The sequence below is a fragment of the Myotis brandtii genome, unplaced genomic scaffold (genome assembly GCF_000412655.1).
Source record: "Myotis brandtii unplaced genomic scaffold, ASM41265v1 scaffold358, whole genome shotgun sequence".
Taxonomy (NCBI): domain Eukaryota; kingdom Metazoa; phylum Chordata; class Mammalia; order Chiroptera; family Vespertilionidae; genus Myotis; species Myotis brandtii.
The window spans coordinates 2,421,010-2,434,691 of NW_005363772.1; positions in this window are offsets into that span (position 1 = coordinate 2,421,010).

Genomic DNA, 13,682 nt, shown 5'->3' on the forward strand with positions numbered 1-13,682 from the left:
GTAGGGTGGGAACCGGGTGGAGGGGAGCAATGGGGGGAACAAAGAGGAACAACTGTAATAATCTGAATAATAAAGATTTAATTTAGAAAAAAGAACCAAGAACATCATCATCTTCCCAAAGAAATCCTTGAATAATATAATTGGGATGGGGGAGGGGGGCAGACAGAGTGGATTTAAATTAATTTGTAGTACATAATAGAACCACCAGAGGTATCTAATTAAAATCTCCTGCATCTTTTCAGTTTTCTTTTCTCCAATTTAAATAACCCAAGTAACCTTTACTAAGAACTATTTTACATATATTCTGATAGCTTCGTAAGTGCTGACTACTGTTCCTAGTTCCCAGATTCCTAGCTCCCATGTCCTGGTTTCTAGAATGGAAAACTCAGAGAGAGAGGTTAAGTGATTTGCTCAAGATCATAGAAAGTGTTCTCAGCAGTCATACGTTCTGACTGCCAGGCCCATGCCCTCCTAATGTAAATTGACTTTGCTTAGCAGTGAAATAAAATTCCTACTTATTTATTCAGGCCCCATTTCAACCTCTCCTTTATTTATTTCATCCCATGTGACTTCCAGAACTTTGTTCTGTCCTCCTTAAGAAACTCTTAAACTCTGATAGGCAGAGAGTCAAGAGCACAGAGTGCATGCTTTACCCCACAGTGCTATTTTGGTTCCACTTGAACACTGAGATATTACAAAGGTTGTCACTACTGTGACACTTACTTTTTGCTAATTTATTTTTAACACAAAGTAATTCATGTAAGAAAAAAACAAACCAACAACAATAAAACAAACCCCATCTTGGTATTGAGGTACAAGAATGGGAATTATATTAGATAATTGTAAATCAACTATTCAAAGTCAAATAAAAATAAACTATAAAAATAAAAAAAGTTTGAGTAATTTTAGAAAATAAAACCAGATGTAAATTGTAATGTTTTGAGATTGCAGCTCTCTTTGGGTAAAGTATTATAAAAATGGCATACTGGCTTTAAAGAACTGGGCGCTGGTTCTAGATCCACTGCCTAACAAGCCCTTTAGGATTACCTGGTATTTTTCCATTTTAGCATTCTTATTTGCAAAATGGCAGGTTGGGACTATGGTTATTTCTCATCTCTGATTTTCTAAATTTCTTTCAAAGACTTTTTAGCTAGTGATAGAACCAAGTCTGGTGCTCAGGAAAGTTCTCCATTAGAGTGTGACGCTCTCTCCTTAATAGTATACTGAAATGGTGAATCGCATGTAAAGTAACATTCTGTGAAAAAGAATACTTGACCTTTAATGATTCGATGTCAACAGTACAAAAAGTACAGGAAGGGTAAGCGATTTTTCCTTACTAAGAACATCCGTCTCCTTTTCATGGTTACGTAAAATGTTTAAACACTTTCAATACGTGTGTGTGAGTGGGCAGACTCTTCTCGAGATTTATCTTATAGCTGATCCTTTCACTGAAAGGAGAATTCAGTTCTGACTGCTTTTTTTTATTGATCTCTTAATGCTGCCTATTTTACTGAGAGATGTTTTCAAATAATAAAACACATCACATCAAACCTCTGAATCACTCTAAGTTTGCATTACACTCTTTACACATACCACCTTGTTTAATCCAATTTTAGCAAAGCTGAGTTAGGAAGCACTTCACTACTATCTCCTATCTCAGCATAAACTGAGCAAATGCTATTCCTGACTTTTGGGGATTTATGGAGAGCAGAAGTTATAAAATTAACAATCCTTGCCAGGGGCTATGACTAATTCATGGTGCATTAAAGGAAAGAGGCCATCAAAGTGTTCAGGGTGATGTTCAGTGTCAGGGGAAAAGCTCATGAAACTTGAGTCATAAATGTACAGTCATTTAAGAGTTTTCTGGAAAAAGTTACAACCAATTTCATAGCATTATTTGGATGGCGTCTGGTCAATATTTTGACATTAACACTACAGCATTCAACAAAACTTTTAAAGGAAGTGTAACACATGTTCAGAACAGGGCACAAATCACACTTGGACAGCCTGATGAGTTGAAGAAGTGCCCTTTGTTCTCTCTTCTAGTCACTAGCACCCCAAAGCAATCACTGTCCTGGCTTCGTTTGTGAATTTTATGTCCATGAAATCATAAAGTGCTCCTTTCACCCAACGTTCTGTTTCTGAGCTTCATCCATATTAAGCGTGTAGCTGGAGTTTGTGAAGTCTCATTGCTGTGCTCTATGCAATTACTTGAATATATTTCAATTTACTTACCCTTTCTAATGTTGCTAGGCATTTGGATAGTTTCCAGTTTCTAGTTATTATGGCACTGCTGTGAACATTCTTGCACATGTGTGTTTTTTTTAAGAATTATACATGTTTTTGTGAACATGCCTGTGCATTTTTTAATCCTTTCTATGTCATTGGGTATGCATATAACCAACTTTGCTAGACACTGAAAAAATGGCTTTCTGAAGTGGTTATACCAATTTACACTCCCACCAGCAGTGTATGAGAGTTCCAATTGTTCCATATCCTCACTGTTCCATAGCCTAGTTGTTCTGTATTACCCCAGCACCTGGCATTACTAAACCACTTTATGACATGTTTATTTTTCTTGTGCACCGGTAGTTAGAAAAGCAAATGATTTTGAAATAGTGAGCTTTTTGTATATTAACAAAGAAAAAATAAAATAATCTGATTAATCTTTGTAGAAAAGCTAGCTATGTTAAGTCTATTCTGAAAGTTTTGAGGAAAACACAAAACATATAGGTTCACCCTAAGTATGTTTTGAGATTGCTGCTCTCTTTCATTTCATTTCTCTTTCATGTTGTTTTTATGAAAAAGCACAAAGAGACATGTTGTTTTAATATAGGAGGTCAGAATCAATCTATGATTTCTAGTTGAAGAGTTGGAAGATATGTTAGTTTCACTAAAATAAGGAAAGTCTGGATAATGCAAAGGGCGTGGGAGTGAAGTAATCTCCCTGCTCTGGGGGTATGAATCCCAGGAAGAATTTATTCTGAGATATTGAAAGGATTTGTATACAGTTTATAATGTGAAAATAAGTTAGGCACTATTAACCTAAAGGATTTTCCAACATTCATGGTTGATAACCCCAGATGCTGCAATCCTTCCTTACTTCCCTATCAGAGGTCCAAACAATGTAATTTACAAGGGAAATCAGTAAAACCAAAGGTGTGTTCACAGCTCCACTCATATTTTGGTTTAGAGAAAAATTAGAGTGATTATGGATCATTTATCACTATTTTTTTAAATTTAGAAATGATGAAAAGCTTTCATTGACATAAGAAATCGTTTTCCCTCAAATGAAGTAGAAAGCTTGGGGCTGTGAAATCCAGAGTGCTGTTTAGCAGTGATGGTGGTAGAAAAGCTCATCTTTCTAAGCCCTTTCTCACAACCTGGCATCACCAGTTTCCCACCTCCTCACTGTCAACTGATCTCTTAATCACCTTATATTTGGATTGTTGCCTACATCAACTTTTCCCTCTCCTAGCTATTGCTGTTCAATTTCTGTTTGGGGAAAACAATGCAAAGACATGTCCACATATTTTGCCATCTAGAAATCAAAGTTCATTTAGTCAGGAATCTCTATTCAAAAATATTTATGGATCATTATATAGAAGAACTTCCAGATGGAGTCCAAGGAAATAATAATAGTTTAAAATCACTAATGTAATCTGATGAATAAGATGTTTTAAAGGCCTAGTATAGAATTTAAAATAAAGTTTAAATTTATAAAATAGCCCATCCTAGATCTCTTTTGATGGAAAAAGTGGGATAACTAACTTATGTGTTTCATAATAATATGAAGATTCCATGAGTCCATTAAGAAAACTACCTTCTTCCCTGTGTTTAGATGAAATGACTCATATCTGCATTGCATTTACGGCAGACTGTAAACTCCTATGGGAATGAAGCTTCTGTGTATTAGTTAATTAATTCACAATAGATAATAAAATGACATATTTAAAAAGTTAAGAAATAAGCTTAAAAGTATAGTGGTGATAGCTAACTTTCATCAAACCCTTCCAATGTGTCAAGAAGTATGTATGCATGTACTTTTATTTTCACATTTACTTTTTAAAATTTTATTAAATTTATGGACATTGGTTAGTAAGATAAGTTTCAAGCATACAATTCTATGATACATCATCTGTATATTGCATTGTGTGTTCACCACCCAAAGTCAAGTTTCCTCTTGTTACCATATACTTGATGCCCTTTACCCTCTTCTACCTCCCTCCACCCTCCCTTTCCACAGGTAACCACCATACTGTTGTCTGTGTTTGTGAGGTATGTTTTTTTTTATTTGTATAAGATAAGTTTCAAGCATACAATTCTGTGATACATCATCTGTATATTGCATTGTGTGTTCACCACCCAAAGTCAAGTTTCCTCTTGTTACCATATACTTGATGCCCTTTACCCTCTTCTACCTCCCTCCACCCTCCCTTTCCACAGGTAACCACCATACTGTTGTCTGTGTTTGTGAGGTATGTTTTTTTTTATTTGTTTGTTCATTTGTTAATTTCTGTTTCTTATACTTGAAATCAGATGGTTCTTGTTTTTTCCTATCCAACGTATTTTGCTTAGTATATTCCAAACTCCATCGATGTTGTCACAAATGTCAGTATTTCATCTTTTCTTATGGCTGAGTAGTATTCCATTATCTAGCTCAGTGGTGGAGCATTTGACTGCAAATCTACTCTTAACAATACCCCCTAGAATCATTACCCCTATGACAGATGAAGTATTTTAGGATCAGCTAAGGTAACTTGCCCAAGGCCACTTGAACCAGGTCTATCTGTGCCCTTAATTATCATGCTTTCCCAAAAGAAAGTGCCCTTGGGGAAAAAAAGAAAAGAAAAAAAAAAAGAGTGCTGTCACAGAGCACTGACTAATCATCAACAAAAGATGTATTTAAATTTGCACCTCAACCACTGACCACTGAAAGTCAAGTCCCTGAGTAAATTGGATATCCACTGTGAGGCATTCTCTTGAACTCATTATGATAATAATGGATTGTTCCTCTTAAATCTCTCATTTCAGGAAGAAGTCATGTTCTGCAAAGAAAAGCATTATTGAAATGATGTGCAGTACTAGGCTTTCTCAAGCAGAATTTTGCTCCTATAAAGACTAAAATGGAGAGGATAGCCTAAGTTCCGAGGCTGAACCTGGGGACCCAGATCACAGATGTGTTGGAAGGATCATCTTTGCATTCAGGACAACGAATATTTAATATTTCATGTGTGTAGGGGGAGGAGGCATTAGGGACACAACCCATCACAACCTTAAAATGTTAGTCCCATAACTGGGGTTCAAATAAAACGTTGTGGGACCTCAAAGGAGGAAGGGAAATATTGTTTGAGCAGGTGCTCTTCCACCTTCAAGCACTCTCCTTAGGACTCCTTGGTAACACTGTGACCCTTGGCTGCAAGTCCATGTAGGAAGAGTGATTCAAGTCAAGATCCTCCTGAAATTAGGGGTTGGGGGTAAGAGCAGCTGAGGCCTCTGTCCCAGGAGCAAGCACTGGGCACTGAAGCCTCAGCTATTTCACCAGATGGTGCAATCAGAATGACACTTTTCCTTTCTCTAAGGAAGACAGACAAAAGGAAGAAGATTTTAAACTGTGTGGACGAAAGGGGCCACATGCTAACGTGACAAGCTCAGGGAAGGCCTGCATGACGGTTTTGCAAACTCAGAGACCTAAGGTAACCACAAAGGATGGTCTGAAATTAAACTTTAACTAAAAGCAGTTATGGTGGGTAGTTACGTCCTAGGCTAGTATCTTCACTGACAAGGTCAACCTTTACCTTAACTGAGCCTGTCTTTTTGCATCTATAATAACATACCCTTGAAATGTCTGGGTAACTTGTAACTTCCCTTTTTCTGGACCCCTTGGGGCACAACCTAATGCGCTTGGGCACCAGGACAGATACCACAAATTCCTTCATTATCATGTTAATTGCTCCTGCACCCACCTAAGTATGTGTCTATCATTTTACTTTTTATCCAATCCCAGATGTTTCCCTGCTTTGCTTCCTCCCGCCTCTCTAGTCTATCCCCAATGGATTTCATGTAACCCACCTACGTCCCTCCTTTGATTTGCAATGTATAAAAATAGATGAAAACCCTGGCTGGTTTGGCTCAGTGGCTAGAGCGTCGGCCTGCAGACTCAAGGGTCCCGGGTTCAATTCCGGTCAGGGGCATGTGCCTTGGTTGCGGGCACAACCCCAGTGGGGAGTGTGCAGGAGGCAGCTGATTGATGTTTCTCTCTCATCGATGTTTCTAACTCTCTATTCCTCTCTGTAAAAAATCAATAAAATATATTTTTTAAAAAATAGATGAAAACCCACCATTCTCCAGAGCACTATCCTAATCCATTGAGATATTGTTTCCTGGCAATTGTTGACAGTTTGACTCAAATAAACTCACAAAAATTCTTTACAGGTTTGAATGTTTTTTACGTTAACAACTGCAAGAGAGATGATTAGATGCCCAAATAAAAAAAATATATTAGTAACTGCTAGAAAGTCACCATTTATTGAGCACTTGTTGGCCAGGCACTGTTAGGTACTGTACAAGAATTATCTTAATACCCATAAGATCCTGCATGGGCAAGTAATTCCCCCGTTTTCCAGATGAGGACATTGAGGCTTGTCACAGTAAGAACCTTTTTTATTCTCAAGCAAGTAATCAGTGGTTTAGCCAGACTTGCCACCCAAGTAGTAAGTTGACATGACTCAAAGAGTCATGCTGGATGGGGGCGAGCTAGAAGGGGTCAATGTGGGGCGGGGAGAATGGGACATATGTAAGACTTTCAACAATAAAAATTTAATTTAAAAAAAAAAAAGTCATGCTATTTTTACCACAGAACATCCCTCAAGTTGCAGACATTAGAATACTGGTTTTACAGAACAATAAGAGCTATAATGTTTAGAATAAATGTGTTTGAGGAATACCAAGTTAAAGTTTAAACAAGTTTATTTACTACCACTATGGTCAAAATGCACTGACAGCATGCATTATGCATCTTCCACAGGGGTTTTAGTGTCTAGTGTCTAGCATTTTCCAAACCTGTTCGATCACAGAACTTCTTTATTTCTGGCATAACTGGACTCTCCAAGAACTCATTGCATGGGCCAGAATTCAGGAGATCTGCACGACGCTTATCTGCTTTGAAGTCTCCTTCCGTAGAGACCTTTCCAAGGGTGAAAGAGTTAGTTCATCGATTCATAGGAACAGGGACAGTTCAGGAGCTCAGGGGCTGCTGGGGCACCACATGTTACCACATTCCAGTTTGTCTGGGCTGGTGACTACCAAACAGGTGACCAATTTTACCTTCACACAATTCTCAGCTGTTAGGAAATTCTCCACATTTCCTTTCCCCTCTAAATGACTCTTTGCCACCAAAAAGCAGTAAAACAAGCCTTTCACTACAACCGGGTGTGGTCCCATCCATTTCACTTGTTCATTTTGTAGATTCTTGCCTGAAGGTTGCAAGTTAATGCTACCCAATTTCTGATGCAGTTCAGTGTGGAATGCGTCGGGGTGGGGAATCCTCGATTAGGGATTCTTCATCTGGACCTCAAGGCTATGGCAAAAGGACTCCTGTCCAGTGTTGCAGCGTCTCAGACCCTCTGCCCTTTGATATTTCTCACGTCCCTCACGTGTGCGTGAAAAGAAGACTCACAGTGCAATCGCTGGAGAGTTAGATAGCAATGTTCCCACACCTACACAAGTGCTCCCTTAAGGTGCTTTTTGATGCCGAACAGCAGCCTTCAAAAGCAGTGCGGACATGAACGTCAGGCACACCCTGATGCCTAAGGATTAGAGCATGCTGTGTTTCAAAACAGACATGGTTTGCACTGCATCAACCCCAGCATCACCAGACAGATGACAACAACCGCCTGTCCGCACCATCCAAACTCTCTCCCTAATGATAAAGCATTCCTCTGTAAGTATAGTCTCACAAAAATGACATTTTTTAAGATAAGGTGAGTAAAGAAAACCCTCACAAAATATATATAAAATGGAAATAACTGATTAGTTAGTTCTTTGAATGTCTGAATCTTGAAAGCGTACGAGTACAATCCTATTATTTGTTGATTACAAATTCTCAGAGGGAAGTACTTGTCTTATTTATATCTCTAATCCCCACAATTCCTAGCACAGTGACCGGCACTTAGAAGGCAGAAATAGTGAAATGAACTAATGAATAATTAGTTTATTCCAATTTCTTGATTAGAAAGAAAAAAGTAGAAAAATCATTGTGTAAGAAATAGACTTTGACCAATTTCAAATGAGACCTCTTCTTGAATAAAATTCAGGAATATTTCACCAAATCCTGTAGGATCATTACTTCCTTAAGAATATAATAATACTCCATTTAGGGTTTTACATAGGGATGTAGTAAAAGTGTGCATTAAATATTGCCCAAACTATACTAAAACTATATTCTTTTTTTTAGAATGAAAATGTATTGACACTCTCTTTCATTCATGATTATTTAGAAACTAGAGGCCCAGTGCATGAATTTGTGCACAGGTGGGGTCCAGCTGGCTCGCCCCTATGGGGGCCAATCAGCACTGGGCTGGCTGGGGGAGGGGCCGCGGGAGGTTGGCCAGCCAGCTTCACCCCTGATCGGGCCAGTTGGCTGGCCGCAGTGGGCATCATAGCGACTGGTCATTCTGGTCGTTCCAGTCGTTCCAGCATTCTGGTCACTGGCTATGTGCAGAGAAAAAAACACAGGCATGCCTACACTGAATAATTTCAAATATACTTACATGAGAATGCAAAACATGTTTTCAGTGAATATTAAACAGATTTCTGACTTTGGTGTTTAACATATTTCAAGTGCCATCTGAGATCAGGGCATTTTAGGCAAGCAACTGCCATGGAGATCTGCTAATTAAGCCCCCTCCCTCCTCATCTGGTAAACCCATAGAGATACAGTACAATGGCCTGAGGTGGAACAGCATGTTACTAGCATTCAGGACTAGAAACCTAGTTCCCAGCTCAATACCCCAAGATGCCTCTCTCCAGTTTTGAGCTTCCAGCTTTTCTAGACCTCATCAACTCCACCCCCGTTTACCTGGGGGCCTCTCCCCACCTGGATCAAAGACTCAGCCTTATTAGAAATAGGATCATTGGTTGTTGGTTTTCTTGTTGTTGTTGTGTTGTTGTTTTTTATTGTGATGAAACACAGATGACATACAATTTTCTACCTTTTTATTTTTCTTCCGTTTTTGAAAACACATTATTTCACATTGTGTCTTTCTAGGGCTCTGGCTTTAACATTTTTTTTCTCCTAACAGAAATTTCATTTGTGTTAACATAATTCACTAACTAAGTAGTCACATGGTTATACCTTGAGCAAGACATTGAAAAGGGGATTAGTCTGATAGCCACATGTGGGTAATGAATAGAGTAATAGATTTAGTAGTGAATTAATCCTTCAACAACTTGAAGTTTATCAGCCTTTTCTTCTATTATTTAGAGAACTTTCACAGGGTGAGCTAAATCATTTATAGGACATAGTCCTTAATCATTCATCATCATGAAAGTTCTCAAACAGGCAATCCTGGTAAAAGAAAAATCCAACTCTACAGAGCTAACCTAAGCAGATTTCCTTAAAATATAGAACGATGCAGTTATAAAGAGAAGGAAAACAAAACAAACACTTGGTCCAGGACCCAGACTCCTGTTATGACCGTATCCTTAATAATGATTCCCTTGGTGGCAACTTTAATAGTTCAGTGAAATGGCAAGTTGATGCATAATGGGAACATTGGGTTTACAGTACCCTTTAGACAGGATTTACTTAATTTGTTTATATGTTTATTTGTTTTACTTACTTTTGCCACATAACATACCAAGAATTTTTATTGTGCTTGTTTTTGTCAGAATAAAAAGAGTCCTAAACAACCCTAGCTGGTTTGGCTCAGTGAATAGAATGTTGACTTGTGGACTGAAAGGTCCCAGGAATTCCAGTCAAGGGCACATGCCTGGGTTGCAGGCTGGATTCCCAGTAGGGGGCATGCAGGAGGCAGCACATCAGTGATTCTCTCTCATCATTGATGTTTTAATCTCTCTCTTCCTCTCTGAAATTAATAAAAATATATTTTTTAAAAAGTCCTAAACAGTCTAAATAGCACCTGCTCCTTAGTGAAGAAAGAACCATTTTTCTTAAGTTCTGGTGTCCCCAGAATGAAAGGGGTTAGGTCTACTTCTTTCGGAATATTTTCCATTTCTCCAGCTTAAAGAAATTAACAGATGGAAGGAAAAGAGACGTGCATGCCAGAAGTCCGTGTCACACTGGGTCTGCATTTACTGCCCTGGAGTCCCTTCCCGTCTGCGTAAGCAGGTTTAGCCAGGCTGATGCAGGGGGCAGGTCTGCTCTGTGTCCAGGCATTTAATGTCAGCCGGCTGGGACAGGACTCCAGGGGTGAGCAGTTTATCAGCCACAGAGCTCTTGGGAAAGCTCACCACTGAAGAATGGGCCCCGTGGGAGCAGAACACTATCAACTCGACCATCTGAGTTCTGCTTCCTATTACGACTCCTTTTAGGAGGAGAAGTGATTTCCTAGTGGTTGGCATGTTTGAATTTATTACTTTATTTGCTGTCTATTGAAGTAAGGGGAAAATCCACCACATGCATTCCCTAGCAATGCTGAAAGGTCATTTGTCTCGTCAAATTCTGTACTTTCATAGCACTCTTTCTACCTGGAATTTCTCTAATGGTTACTTAATAATTCCAGCAGTTGGTCTCAGCAGCCTTCTCTGCATGAAACATCTATTTTGGTGAAGTTCAAAAGGTCTCTGTATTCACAGCGAATGGCCGATTTGGGGGAGTGCATTTCTAATAATTCTCAAGTTTTTATTTCCATTGTCAGCACACCCACACTCAAGCAACTGTGAAACATGCACATACATTTTAAAATATAGATCCTCAAGGGTTATTTTGAAGAAATTCTTCCACAGATCTGTATGATTGGCATTGAGGCAGAAGAATTCCCTTTCAATAATATAGTACATATAGCCTTAGCCAGTTTGGCTGAGTGAGTAGAGCGTTAGCCTGTGGACTGAAGGGTCCTGGGTTCGATTCTGGTCAAGGGCACATGCCTGGGTTGCAGGCTCGATTCCCAGTAGGGGGCATGCAGGAGGCAGATGGTCAATGATTCTCTTTCATCACTGATGTCTCTCTCTCTCTCTCTCCCTTTCTCTCTGAAATCTAGAAAAATATTTTTAAATAAATAAATATTGGTTCGTCAACTGATAATAAGCATGTCATTCTCGTACATGTAAGAAAATCTAGCCACGAAGACATTCAGGGACGCGCGGTGGCACGGTGCAGGGGGTCGGCGCTGACCGGCCCACCCTGACTTCAGGCTGGCCCACCCCAGCGCTGGGTTACTATTTCACATGGGTCTTTCGTTTCTAGGCTGCCTTCCCATCTCGTGGAGAAAAGGGGCTGGGTGATCTTAATGGTTAGTTATGCTCCGTGGCACCAGGCGCAGAAATATTTTTTAAAATAATATACTACATATAATTCATATTATGTCCTTCAAAGAATAATGTTTACTTTGATTACTCTCCATGATTATAGATAGTCATCAAACAAAGAAACCAAGGAAAGATCACTTAGTTTAAACACACTCATATTCCTTACTCAATAGGTTTGTGCACCAAGGAAAACCTTGTTCTTTCCACGTGGCCTCAGTCAGTCTATGCAGAAAGCTCCAGTGTCAACAGAAAATGTGTGAAAATCAGGTCTCATAATGACAGTCTGGTATTCTCAATAGTGTACTTACTGACCATAGTATAGCTCCCTTGTAGTAATAATTCCTTAGGTCCAAAAAAAGCATCCTCCCTGTACAGAGCAAACATTTTACACACTCACTAAACGTAATGCTTGTACCGAAAACAGAGCAGGTGAGGCGTGGCCACTGCTACCTCTACAGGAAGTGTCGCCCAGCAATCCCACACTCTTCCGTCTTTCTGGGAGTGGGTGGCCACCTTGGAATAGTCCTACAAGGGATGTTTAGGATACGGTTGCCTAGTCTCCTCTTTGGAAATAGAAATCTCACTGGCCTTCCCAATGGCCCCTGACTCAGCATTTGCGTAGACTGGTTGGTGCATTTACATACATTCCCTGAAGCCTAATTCTTTCTAACTTAGTAATAAAACCATGACAAGATGGAATACACATCTTGCACATGTTTCATGCATTTTAATGTCCTAATATTTGTAAACTTGGAATGGAATATAAAATATATCCAATTTTAGCCCCCTAGCAAGCTGAGTGCCTGGACATCTGTTCATTTCTAGCTTTTATATTCTTCTTAGTCATTTCACATCTGCATTTAATTGTAACTGCCACATTTATGCTGATGGCACAAATCCTGAGACCCTTCTTAAGGCCACTTGCAGTCCTCCTTCTGAGCTTTGACTCATCTAAAATGATGGCTTAATCTCAATTGCTTTTAAATTCATGTTTTTACTCAAGAATTTTTTTTCTTGAATAAAACAATTCCATTTTTAAATCTTATTTTTTGTTTTATTTTTCTCATTGGCTAACCAAGCCCATAGTCTGATCCCTAGTACAGTATAATTAATTTTTCTTTCATGTCTTACTCTCCCCATTTCATCACAGCTGAAGCTTTCTCTTTTTAAATATTTTTATTGATTTTTAGAGAGAGAGAAACATCAATGTGAGAGGGAACATCCATTAGCTGCCTCCTGCATGACTTCCACTGAGGATTGAACTCACAACCAGGCATATGCCCTGACCTGGAACTAAATGGGTAAACTTTCAGTGCATGGGACAACACTCAACCACCTGAGCCACCAGCCAGGGTTGGGGGAGAACATTTACAATCAGGAATGGATGGGAATATCCAGAATGGATGACCTCTTCACATGTTGGGAAGAAAGAGGGAGGAAGGAGAAGAGGGCAGAAAGAGAGGAAATAGATCGACAAGTCATATGGGAGGAAGCTCACGGACAAACTTGACCTACTTTAACATTTTACCACAGGCATAGCACTTGACCTGCAGGAATGCTCTGACCACTAGGCTCTCCTTCTTTCCAGGGCAAGGTGGGAGTCAGATGAAAAAGAGGGACCAGTCTGAACAAAAACATGGTATGACCTTCCATCAGAGATGTTGACTGTTTAATAGCCTGCTCTTTAAGACCTGAAGAGATAAAAGCTCTCTAGGTGAAATAATTAGTAGGGACCTGGTTAAATACCTTATAAGAGGAAAGATTTAACTACCCTGAAGTCCACATTGCACAATGCTTGCACCCTCCAGTATTTGTGACCATTTTATATTTCATAGATTTCTTTAATATGATGTCTTAACTTATGTCCCTTTTAAAAAATATTCCACAACATTTAAATTTTTTTTAAGATTTCAGTCTATGAATTCATTCACATATTTGTTATCTCCCACATGCCAAGCACTGTACTAAAAGGTGAGAAAACCAGCCCTGGTCCATGTGGCTCAGTTGGTTGGAGAGTCGTCCCATACACCCAAAGGTCAAGGGTTTGATTCTCAGTCAGGACACGTATCCATGTTTAGGGTTCGATCCCCTGTCAGGGTTCATCTGGGAGGCAGCTGATCAATGTTTCCCTCTCACATTAATGTTTCTCTCTTTCTATCCTTCTCTCTTCCTCTCTCTCTGGAATCAATGCA